General features: G+C 45.9%; 1 protein-coding gene and 1 pseudogene across 7 annotated transcripts in view; one reads left to right on the forward strand and one right to left on the reverse strand.

The window, feature by feature from the left end:
* Positions 1-12,194, reverse strand: part of Bcas3 (BCAS3 microtubule associated cell migration factor) — a 471,233-nt gene that overhangs the window by 77,975 nt on the left and 381,064 nt on the right. The gene's annotated exons all lie outside the window — the stretch shown is intronic.
* The window catches only part of LOC110561863 (NHP2-like protein 1), a 51,456-nt pseudogene continuing 41,763 nt past the window's right edge, over positions 2,502-12,194 (forward strand).

Here is a 12,194-nt window from a genome sequence, read left to right on the forward strand (position 1 = left end):
ATAAAATCAAAAGTTTGAATTAAATACTTTATCTAGTTATTTCCCGAATTAGCTATTAAGTCCTTATCCAGGAATGTTTGGGGAAAATGTAGAACACATAGACATGAAATTAGCCAGAGGCCCCTCCATGCTTTCTCAGAATTACAGTTTCTTTTATTTCTGAATACTTCACTAATGTATTTTGGCACACTCCCACTGAGGAAGAACAGGATTATTTCACTTACACAAGTAGACAGACATCAAACACAAAAAGATGCAGTTCAAAGGGACTGCTTGCATCTTAGCTGGAGGCTAGACAGAGGCAAGGCCGCTCTGATTAGACTCTCAGCTGTTGTGAACCCCCTGGGAAGCAAAGGCTAGACTCTTCGCCACACTACACCCCCAAGCACTCAGGCAAATCCTACTGTCTCTCATTAGAGAAGCAAGAAAATGGGAAGGCTTCTTTGTTCTTCAAAAAGAAACCTGAAAACAGTCAGAAACATTCCCTCAGAGCTGCACCCAGGATTGAGGCAAAGGGCAGTGGAAGCTGGGAGGCACAGGGAGCAGATGCCAGCTCAAGCTAGGCCCTGGACTTAGCCCTTCCTTAGCCCTTAGTGGGATGGCACACAGAAAGACAGGTTCTGAGAGGGCCCTGCTGGGACCTGCTCTCTCTGACCAAGCCATCAGGTCTTTGAGAGAATCACAAAAGCTGCTGAAACTGGCCCCAGACTCTCAAGTCTAGAGCTGTTCCTAGAACAATCTGAGGCCAGAAAAATAACAGAGTTGAAATAATCATTTGATTTAAGCCTGAAGAAAAACCCAGAGTTCCATTAAATAGCAGTTAGCAGTAGGCAAAGCTTACCTGCAAAGCAGTAACTTAGCGAGCAGACTTCTCGGATTGCATTTTAATGTTGCATGTGGTAATGCAGAAGCCAAATTTTTGTTTTCCTTTAGAAACCAAACAAGGGGGCTGGGTGCTGGTTCAATGGTTTTTAGTTCTCTCCTCTTTCAGAGGACCTGGGTTTGATTCCCAGCACCCACACAGGGGCTCAAAGCTGTCTATAACTCTAGATGACTCCCTCTTCCAGCCTCTGTGGGCACCATGCATGCACACTGTGCGTAGACATACACATAGACAAAATAAAAAAGAAGTGAACAAAAGCCAAAGAGTCTGCAATTCTCCAACAGACTGTTCTCTGACTAACAGAGCTGCAGCCAAAGGACCACAACCGTGCCAAGGCACTCCAATTTGAAGTAAAGTGTCCTCAGGGAAGACTTGAGGGGATCAGCCTTCAGAGGCGCCCACAGACCCAAAGAATATTCTTATTTCATTCACTGTACAGTGACTTCTTGTTAGAATATCAATACAGGGAAAGTTGCAGCAAATGCAGCCACCACATTTACTCTGGCTGGCAGTTCAGTATGTTAGATAGCATGCACATTAACACACCGGGAGATGGCTTAAGGAGCTAACCTCAGGTCTACATTTAAATTGAGAAAATACAGTTTGAACCCAGGTCTGTTAGCCTTTTAGAGTCAGTGCCACAGGACAGGTAAATGGAAGCCAAAGTGAAGGTCGGAGAGATCTGCGAGTGGGCTGGCTGGGCAGCTCAGCAGGTAAGAGCACTGGCTGCTCTTTCAGAGAACCTGGGTTCAATCCCAGGCACCCACAAGAAGGCCCCTAACTCTAGTCCCAGGGGATCTGATGCCCTCTGCTGGTCCCAGAGGGCACTGCATGCACACAATGCACACGCATTCACTGGCAAAACCCCCACAATAATAAATTAATAAATAACAAATAAATAAAATAATAAAAAATTAAAGATAATTTTTACAAAAGAGATCTGGGAGTGGGGAGGAAAGGCGAAAGGGCTAATGTAACAAGTATCTGAAGTGTATCTAACCTTTCGACATCATGACACTATTGCTAGCCACAAAGAACTGCATAAGTCACACACACAAAACTACAAAAACAGCCCAGGCTGGTAGCTCACACCTGTAATGCCAGCACTCAGGGAGACAGGGATAGGTAGATTTCTGTGAGTCTGAGGCCAGCCTGGTCTACAAAGTGAGTACAGGACACAAAAATCCTGTCTCAAAAAACCAGGGGGCAAAAAAACCAAAACTACCCCAATGAAACAACCCTGACAATGTTTTAATTAAGTGCATAATTGTGTTGGGTTGTATTCATAGTTTCTCTGGGTGCGCAAAACATAGAGGCTGAAGGTTGGGCATGTTGAAAAGGAAAGAAAAGGTAGGAGGAGTTGGGGGTTTGTTGTATGGAGAGGCGAAGGAGGAGAGAGTGATAAGGATGGCACCGTCTTTCCAGTTCTGCTGACAGGATGGGCTTCATTGCTATCAGCTGGGACTGGGATTCAGGGCACGGAGGGCTGGGTAATAATTAGACATTACACCTACCCTTCATCCATCCGCTGAAAATGGTGCTGTTTAGCCTCAGCTTTCTAGGAACTTAGGATGCAGCAGGTCAGAGACATTCACAGAAAACCATAGCACACGGCACTATGCAGCCAACACAAGGAGAACCAAAACGGACGGGAAACACTACTGCCGCGTCAGGCTGTGTGCAGCCAGAAACCGGCAACGTGTACCTGTGCCCTCTGTCTCCGGTTGGCCAGGTTCCGCTATCCCACTCCCCTAAAAGGAAGTCGGGCGGTAATGAGAAACGACAGCAGGAGGAGAAAACACCAGCCTCCAATGAACAACAGGTGGTGAGGCTGTCAGTTGAAATCAGCATCCTGAAGCCAGGCAGGGCTGGAGCTCCAGCAAGATGGGTCTCAGACACAAGGGCATCGGTGACACTAATGGCCTGGAGATGTTTGTGGGCTCCTGTACGTTTCCAGGGCAGTTCAGAAGTTTCAGGCTATGGCTGCTCCCCACGCACAGGCACAGGCTCCCATTCTTTCCCCATCTTACACATGAGGAATCTTCTCCCCACTTGTGTTTAGGCAGCATACAAGATGCCGACAGAGCAGGGCTACTACAGCAGCCTGCAGCGCTAGCTTCCCATCAGTCCTCTTCATTTTATCCCAGTAAGATGACATTCAAATACCATCTGGAAAATCAATACTCTCTGAGCTCTGCCGCATCAGCAGGACCGCTCAGGGCCTGGGAGGCTGGCCACTACTGACCTGTCTCAGAGGCCCACTCTCTGGCAAGTGTTTGCTTTCCCTGGGCAGTGTGAAAGGTGGGCACATTGGTACAAGTTGGACTGTTTCAAATCTCTAAGAACCACAGCTGATTACATGGCCCTGGGAGGGACTTTATGGATGTTTTTCACTCTACAAGTCTTCAATTTGTAGAAAAGGAAGGAAGGAGGCTGGGTGATGGCACACACCTGTAATTCCAGCACTAGGGAAGCAGAGGCAGGACCAATGTGAGTTTCGAGGCCAGCCTGGTCTACTAAGGAAGGTAGCCAAGGTAGCCAAGGCTACACAGAGAAACCCTCTACAGAAGCTAAGACAGGAGGAAAGACTTTGGGTCAGGCCAGGCTAGTGTACAACACAATAACTTATCTAAAAAACAAAACAAAACATAGGGCTGGGGTGATGGCTCAGGAGTTGAGAGGACACAGGTCCAGGGGATCTGACGCCCTCTTCTGGCCTCCATGGGTACCTGCGCTCAAGTGTGTAAAATAAAATACATCTTTTTAAAAGAGCAAAATAAAGTAAAATTAGCGTAAGAATATTCCGAATCAACTCCTGGCTCTGAGGTCACGTAAATGAGGGTGTTCCTATACCCAAGAGTCTAAAGTGGGCTAGGCAAACCATGCACATGGTGCAATACTGGCATGGCTGCTATGGGGTAACCAACGGCTTTCTGTCTGAATCTGAGGCCCGCCACACAGGAGGGAATTCATGCCTGGTACTGTAAACCTCACCGGGGAGAACACATGCCCTGGGAGAGGAATCCATTATGGTTGTTTTGATAGGTGGACAAGCTGTCAAATGGTCTTCTAAATAATTTATGCCTATAACTCACAGATTTGTACAGTTTTCAACCTTCATTAGAGCAGCTTCTTTATGTGGTGGGCAACAGTTAACGAAGAGACGTGTAACTTGTCAAAGCGCTGAGAATAAGAAAGAGTTGAATACTCATCCCTAAATGGTACATCTGTATCAACCCCTACAAGGCTCAGGGAACATCATGAAAGAGGGAGCAGAAAGAATGTAAGAGCCAGAAGATAGGGGCTGGAGAGACGGCTCAGATGGTTATTCTTCCAAAGGTTCTGAGTTCAATTCCCAGCAACCACATGGTGGCTCAAAACCATCTATAATGAGATATGGTGCCCTCTTCTGGCCTGCTGACACACAGGTAAGCAGAATGAATAAATGAATGAATGATCTATTTAAAAAAAAAAGATCCAGAAGATAGGAGGAGTGCTATGACATGTTATCTTCCAGCCACGACATCACGACATGGCCCTTTCATTTATGAACTCACTACAAGATGCACACCCCATCAAGCCAGCCAAAAACTCAAGCAGGAATTTTGGAGGAGCTCATGAGGCTCCAAATCTAGCCAAGACATAATTGAAAATTGGTGGCTGCTGGGGGAGGGGAGAATCATTTTCTTTATGGTTGTGGCCACAGGTAAGGTACCCATTCTCGTGAAGGTAGCACTGACTGGACCCAGTAGATGAGAGAGACAGACAGACAGACAGACAGACAGACAGAAAAGAGGACACAAAAGTAGAAGAGGTCAGGTGGAGTGAGAGGGAGACTTGGGGGTAGATGTGATCAAGATACATTATATATATATGTATAAAATTGTCAAATAATTTTTAAAAAGTCTAAAATAACCATATTATGAAAGCAGACAAATTTGTATTTCATTAGTGGAATGGTACAGTTGGCATGCTGAAAGTTCTATTAGATGGTACCAATTTTCACATTAGGTGGATGTGAGTTATTACTAGAAGAGTCCCTGAAGGAAAAAGACATCATAGCCACATAAATGGCAAAGCCAGGTTCTGTGGTCCATCTCGATGTGACATTAAAAAAAAAAAAAAAAAAAAAAAAAACAGACGAGCTGGGCACAGTGGCACACGCCTGTAATCCCAGCACTAGGAAGGCAGAGGCAGGTGGATCACTGAGTTCGAGGCCAGCCTGGTCTACAAAGCAAGTCCAGGACAGCCAAGGCTACACAGAGAAACCCTGTTCTGAAAAACAAACAAACAAACAAACAAAAAAACATGATGAGAAATATCAAGTTCTATATCAGAGAGGACAGTAGCAGCCTGGGAAAATTCTGACCTTCTCTTCTGGCAGGGGAGGAACAGGGTGGGCGTCGTTAATAATTATATGTGTGGAGAATCTCAAGGCTTTTCTTTGTGTGTGTTCCTGTGTGTGCATGTGTGTGTTGGTGTATGGACCTTCGGGTGCAGAAGCCAGGGGTCACGTTGGATATCTTTCTCAATCTTATTTGTTGAGATTGGACCTCTCTGCTGGGCTGACTGGCTAGTGGGCTCTGGGAATGCTTGGTTTTGCTTCCATAGTGCTGGGATTATAGGAGCAAGCTCAGGTTCTCATGACTGTGTGGCCAACACCATACTGATTGAGCCTGTTCCCCAGGCCCCGAACTCAAATTTTCTGTGCACTGACTGATAGAACTCATCCTCAAGGACAATAGCATCTTTGGATAGAGCTCACATCCAAAGGGGTGCTGCTCATCCAATCCTAAGGAAGACTTGGCTTCTTTTTTACTTACTACCTAAAACTCCTTTATATGAAAATATGCCAAACCTGGGAGAGGAGTGGAAAGGTGCAGATGTTTTACATGGCAAAGGGATGAGTGACGTCCTTCTGCTAAAACATCCACTGAACTGTAATTCCACTTAGAAGCCCCTAACCCAGGATCCCTAACGGCTTTCAAGGAGCTGTGAGGTGGTCTCAGATGGAAAACAAATCACACCTCTCAACAAAGCTGAGCATTAATATCACTGATGAATGTGGGGAAACCCAGTAGCTCGCAGGCCCTGAGACTGTCAGCAATAGAAATTGGTATGTTTATTGCACACTATTATTGCTGCAATTTAAACCAAGGATCGGGAAGTTATTTTTTTGTTTTTTGTTTTTTTCTATAAGGGTCCAGGTGGCAAATATTTTAGGGTTTGAGGACTATACTGAACTCTGCTCTTGTAGAATGAAAGCAGATCTAATAACACACATAGATGTGTACATGGCTACATTCCAATACAACTTTATTTATAAAAGCAGTTTGTGGATTATCGTTTGCTCATTCTTGGTATTCACAAATTACAACTTTGAAAGTATGTCTGTAATTAATTCTACTCACGTATGATATTAAAAAAAACAAGTGCATATATTACTACGGCATGAACACGTTGTTTAACTATTTTCGTAAACATGTTGCTACAAATTTTGTTTTATTCATTTAAAAATATTCTGAAAGGCAAGGCCTACAGCTCAGCTGGAGGAGCTCCTGCCTAGCAGGCAAGAGCCCCAGGTTTGATCTCTACCATTACAGAACATCAGGTATAGCCTATCACTGGAGGACTTGAGAGGTAGAAGCAAGAAGAAGTTCAATGTCACCCTTGGATAAAAAACTAGTTTGAGGATAGCCTGAGAGAGGTGAGATACTGCCTCAAAAGGTCAGTAACAAGTTAGTGGCTAGAGAAGTGGCTCAGCAGTTCAAAGCTCACGCTGTTCCAGAGGACCAGAGCCCCTGCTACTCACCCCAGGTGGCTCAAAACCACTTGCAACTCCAGCTCTAGAGATCCGACACCTCTGCCCCCCTGGGGACCACGAGTGCACTCAGACTCCTCCCCGACATACACATAATTTAAAAATTAAAAAAAAAAAAATTATTGCAGGGCATGGTGGTACACGCCTTTAATCCCAGGACATGAGAGGCAGAACCAGGTGGTTCTCTGTGAAGTTGAGACCCGCCTAGTGAGATCCTGCCTCTAAATAAGTAAATACATAAATGAATAAATATATACTATTCCAAAAAGAGTTCCCTAGTTTTTACCAGCCTGCCAGCAGCTCACGACTCTAGGATGAAGATGCCCTGCCTTATCACAGAAGGGCTTACTTACAAATGACTGCAGGCAGAGAAGTGACAAGCAAAGACACCACAACCAAACCAGAGTGGTGCGAGGCAAGCAGCTGAAGCTAATTAGACTGGAAAGAAAAACTTCTCCAGAATTTCTATGAAATTAAGAGAGAGACAGAGAGAGAGACAGAGCAGGAATTCTTTCCCTCCTTTCAGCAGCTGCACCAAGTCCCACCTCTTGTACATTTCTTCTTCCTCTGCCCTGAGAAGGCCATGCACTCTCCCAGCAGGTTTGTCCGTGCCGTTAGGTACCACGTCCTAGAGATCCCAAATCAAAACCCACCATGCCGAAGACTTCTTGCCTCCAGAGTCACCTGACTAATGTCTCCAGTAGGCTGTGGGAGCTAAGGGAGCGAGCTTACTCTCTGAAGGGGTCAGGAAGGAGCTGCAGGGGTGGAGGGCAGGCATGGGGACCAGATACTGCCTCTGCCTGATCGAGGGGAGAGCCATATGAGCATATCCTTAGGGTTTAGGACAGTAAAACCATGTGGGGCCAGCAAGTCCCACCTTTCTCCCTGAAGCCCGGCTCTTTTGTCTTTAGCATAGCTGTATTTACTTTTAATAACTCGACGGCAAAATATAAATGGGAGGAGAAAAGCACCTTCTGCCTGGAGCTGTACTAAACAGCTCTGGATTACATTTACAATTTTAATAAACTGATTTGTCAAAACTGTCAGAATCAAGGGAGATCATCTGGATACCAGATGAACGAAAATATCTGTAATTATAAGTTGTCCATTTTTCTCTTTCATCTTCTATATATGTATCTGTGAGTGGCCACATATTTTCATGCACGTACATACACATAAATTTTACATATTTTTTTTCAAACAAACCTGTCATAATAGAATTCAGCAAAGTAGAAAATACAGTTCTCCTGGGAGAGCAGGGGACTTGAAAACTACACTGTACTCCACTTCTGAGGAATGACATGCCTTTCCTGAGAGATGCCGTCAGAGCCCAACTATTTCAGGATCACTACTACCTGGATCCTGATGATGCTTTCTGTGTGACCACAGGCATGTAACGACACCTCTCTGGACCTTTGATACATGTGAGAGAAACAAACATTTGATACAGGGCAGCTGCTACCAGAAAGTGACCATTAATGGCTTCTTTGGGAAAGAATCCCAGGCCTTCTAAAGATGGAGATGCCCTGTTACATGAGTGAATTCAAACATTCTTCTAACTCTACTCGGAATCCCATCTTTTGAAATGTATGTTTTGTCTGTTTGTTTCTCTCCCTGCCCCCTTTTCTTTTTGTAGACAGGGTCTCACAGATCCCAGGCTGTCCTCAATTTACCATGTAGTTAAAGATGACTTCTGGTACTCCCATCTCTGCTTGAGGACTAAGACTATAAGCATCTACCACTATGTCCTGTTTGCAATGTTAAGTCTTATATTACATGACTTTTAACTGGCAGATGACCTGCATTTGAGGACAATGAACTGCCTGTTGCCACGGAAGCAGAGGAGTGATAAGAAGAAATAGGGAAGAGGCACCCTTAGATGTAGAAACTGAGAGGGCATGGGAGTCTCTCTCTGGGGAGGGCTGGGTTCTGAATCTCCTCTGGAGATCCTTCCCCTATACTGGTTGCTAAATTCTGTTCATTTGTTTTTATTTAAACTTTAATATTATAATGGAACACAGTCCCTACATAGAACTGGTTAGAAATCTGACTAGAATTTTTTTTTTTTTTTAAGGGGAGTACAGTTGATTTTAACCCTAGCATCCTAAATGAACCATGGTGGGTTCAGAACTGTGCTCTCTGTGGAGGCTTCCCAGCCCCAGTGCGTACCCCTGCACAGCATATGCACTGTTAGTGAGGTGGTCTGCTGATGTCCAGGCCTGCATCTCTGCTGAGAAAGGAGAATCTGCTGTTCCTAGTGAGACTCATGGACTTTCCAAAGCAGATATGACAGATAGGAATGAAAGCATTGAATGTGACTCTAGATGTCTGCTGGGATGGGTGATTGACTTTTTGAGGAACAAAGTGAAATCTTCAGAGGATAACTGACTTGCCCAAGGCCCTGCCTGGAGTTAGGAGTCCATTCTGCTTTGCGGAAATGTCATCAATAGTTTGTCTGAGCACTCGGAGACCATCTTTTTTGGAGGGTTAGCAGGGTCTCACCTTTGAGTACAGGCTGTCTTAAACATTTGATCCTAGTGTTTGTTCTCTGAAAAGTTAGGCCCACGCCACACACATCTAGCCACATGTAGCTTGAACACTTTAGAAAATAATTTATTTTTCATTCCTTGTGTATGTGGCATGTGTATTTGTATAGGGGTCATAGGATGCTGGCTGTTTCGTTGCTTTTCAGCTTGTTTCTCTTGTGGCTTGCCAACTTGTATGCCAGGCAGCCTTTGCAGAGTCTCTGGCCTCTGCCTCATCTCCAGGCAGGAATGCTGGCATTACAAACGCCCACTACTGCACCCAGTTTTATGTGGGTTTCTAGGGTTCTGAACGTAGGTCTTCTCACTTCTGTGGCAAACACTTCCCCCACTGAACCGTCCCCCTCGCTCTAACACTGTCTTTTTAAGTGCCCCTTTAAAGTCCCCTACAATGGTTTACTGGCGATGCACAGAGGGCTCTGAATGAACACACCCGCACCTGCTTGTACACTCACTCCCTCTTCAGCTCTCCCTTTCTGATTCGGCTTGCCTGGATCTGGCTCTGCCCATCTGCCTTCAGGGAACCACAGCAGGCCAACCTCTCTACTAGTGAGAACACCTGGGTAAGGCTTTCAGCTCCCACAGGGGTCTGGGTCTAAGCTGGCTGCTGCTTTAATCATTTGCTAATTGGCTTAAACATCTGGCCAAATTTTGGAAAGTAATCTCAAGAAGAGGGTTTATGCTAACTTCTCTTAGATGCTGAGAGTTCCCACATGCCCTTCTCTATGCCCCACCCCCAACACAGCATAGACAGTCTACATCAATAAAGAAAAGTCAAAAAAGGTGCGTGACTTTGGCTTCTATTTCTTTTAGTAGTGCTGCTGGTGGTTGCAGGGCTTTCCTTCTCGTCTGTTATGGGGCTGAGTAAGGGACCCACAGCCCCAGGAATCTCACACACACTGAGTGCTCTGCCACAGGCCTGCACCCTAGCCCTCTTAGTTCTGCTTTAAGCTCTTCAGATCCACTGTGTTCCAAAAATGTCTTCCCTCCACTCTCCTCTATGCACACCTCTGCTGTCTACTGGGCGGTTGAGCCAGCACGTCACTTTCCTGGACTCTTATCTACAGGGCCTGCCATGGCACAGGCTTTTGTGGATCCGTCCATGTTTTGGCACATTTGGCACCTACCTCCTCTCCATTCCTACAACCACCTCTTAACTTCAGGCAGCGATTACTCTCCACCAAGTACCGGGCAGATTTTCTGGATCCAGTCTCACCTTCTTTAATGCATTTTCCCAAACCCTAGTCAAAGCAGGTTCTGTGAAACACATACATAATGTCATCATCTTAAAATCCCATAAGGCCTCCTAAAGCCTCACTACATGATATCTGAGCACCTTATGACCAGCTTGTTATTGTCTTATTGCTCCTCCCCTAACTCCTCCCACTACAAGGATGCACACCCTGCAAACTGGGGTCAACCCACAGACACTGTGTATACCCTGCTGGGCCTATTTAACTGCTGTCTGGCTCATCCTAGCTTGTTCTTCAGGACTTGTTTCAAGCCTCAGTTTCTCAAGGAAGCCCCTCGAGGTCCACGACTGGTGCTTAACCAATTGCTGCTCAATAAATGTATGAACCAAATGAAAAGGAAGACACATTCTAGTAAATATATTTCCTTCCTACAGAGACAGGGCAGCTGCAGAGGGGGGAGAGAGCAGACAGACACGAGGCAGGAGCATGCACCTAGGCCACAATCTTTCTTTTCTTTCCCCTTAAAAGGCAGAAAGAACCCTAAAGTAGGAAGGTCTCTCCAGAAAAGACCTGAAGTTTGGAATAGAAATTTCAGACAATGTTAGACACTTCAACGAGATTAGTCTTTTGATTCGAATGGCAGCAGAAATGGGTTCTACAGTAAAAGGGTGAAGAACTGGAGGGTTAGGAGATGTGCCTGCTGTATTAACTTGGGGACTTGAGCTTAGCTCCCCAGCATATGCGTGGCAGGTAACGAGTTGGGTGGGTGGGCCATGCTGTAGCCCTGCAGCAGAGATAGGCATGTGTCCCGGAGGCTCCCTGGACAGAACCCGTGCACTCCAGGCCTAGTGAGAGATTTTGTCTCAGAACATAAGAGGAGGAGTAACAGAGAAAGTCACTAATGTCGACCTCTGGCCTCCACATGTGCCACACCCCTAACCACACACAAAGGTGAGGAATCAGACCTCGGAACTTCCATCTGGAAGGTGCTGCCCAGGCTCTAGAGTGGCCAAGAACTGACACAGTAGCTTCCCCCAGAGAGACACAGTTAGTTCTCCAACAGAACTCTCACCCTGCCCTTCACCTTGAGGGCCGTGATAGGCAATGGTAGTCTCAGAGACAGAACTCTCTAGCCTGGTTCTCCCCACAGGAGGCAGACTGCTTGCTGACAGAAGTTCCTGTCACCTCTGGCTGAGATCACCTGCTCCTTGGACAGCCCTTCCCTTGAGAATTAGGTTTGGAGAGGATGGGATGCTAACTAGACTGCACCATCACTCCAGCTGCTGTGGCTCATGTCAAGGGTCTTCCTTGTCCAGACTGCCCACCCCCAGCAGCTTGCCATGATGCATACCCTCTGAAGGTTAGAACCACATCCCAAACAAGGCTTTGTAACAGCACAGGCACCATTTAAATGGTGGGATTCTCAGCTTGTCTCCTTCCTAAAACGGTGGCCATCCTCTGCAGCCATGACAATCCATGGCTTTGGCTACATGGGAGGAAGTGCTCTTGACTTTCTACATCACCAGGGTGGCTGAATGATTACCTGCTTTGCCATTCTGTAGACTCCAGTGGTGCAGAGTGGACCAGCATTGGGCAAAGGACTCAAACTGAAAGAACCTGTTTCAGAGAAATATCTTTCTAGCTTGGTTAAGTCTCACTTCATTTAAACTACATCAAACGCAAGCTGAATCGAAATGGGTGGGACTGGATGCCCCCGATTCTATTCTGTTATTCTTATTCAAGAATTCTGACAC

Source organism: Meriones unguiculatus, chromosome 7, assembly GCF_030254825.1.
Source record: "Meriones unguiculatus strain TT.TT164.6M chromosome 7, Bangor_MerUng_6.1, whole genome shotgun sequence".
Taxonomy (NCBI): domain Eukaryota; kingdom Metazoa; phylum Chordata; class Mammalia; order Rodentia; family Muridae; genus Meriones; species Meriones unguiculatus.